At 38.0% G+C, this 584-nt stretch overlaps 1 protein-coding gene across 1 annotated transcript in view; it reads left to right on the forward strand.

Moving 5' to 3' along the window:
* Positions 1 to 584, forward strand: part of DCTD (dCMP deaminase) — a 28,944-nt gene that overhangs the window by 1,353 nt on the left and 27,007 nt on the right. The window lies entirely within an intron of this gene.

Below are 584 nucleotides of genomic sequence, written 5' to 3' on the forward strand. Positions count from 1 at the left end.
GAGTATACGTGACTCTTGACAAAGACCAAGCAGTAGATTTGCGAGGGGGAGGGGTAACGGGAGCTGAGCATATAATAAATTTTAGGGCAACAAGAGAGCCAAGTAAAGTTAACTTGACATTAAAAATCATCATCTTAATCTATGTAGCTCTTTCAAGCCTGAGTCTTATCAAGGAAAAAAAATCTATAGTTAACGATGAAGTATTTTTCTTCCCTTTTGCTTTCCCGGCATCCACCAAATGCAGTACATAATTTAATTATTGAATCTACAGGCTGGACCATGGAGATGAAGAATGATGTGTCTGCTGTAGTGAGAAATTAGATAGAACCGACTGTTTATTCTCATCATTCTTCCTCCGTTAGGCTAAATTAATATAGTTAACAAGCTTTTGTTTGGATTAGTGGCTCAGATCTGGGATGTGCAGATCAGAACTCGTGATTATTACAGTAGCTATTATTTATGGAGTGCTGACAGTATCCTCAAGCTCCATATGTAAAACACTAAGGGGCTCTTTTGTCATTCTCTATGCTAGAACCAATGTTCCATCAGACTTAGGAGGTAGACGTCTGAATAGAATAATGTTC

Source organism: Pteropus vampyrus, unplaced genomic scaffold (genome assembly GCF_000151845.1).
Source record: "Pteropus vampyrus isolate Shadow unplaced genomic scaffold, Pvam_2.0 Scaffold92, whole genome shotgun sequence".
Classification (NCBI taxonomy): Eukaryota; Metazoa; Chordata; class Mammalia; order Chiroptera; family Pteropodidae; genus Pteropus; species Pteropus vampyrus.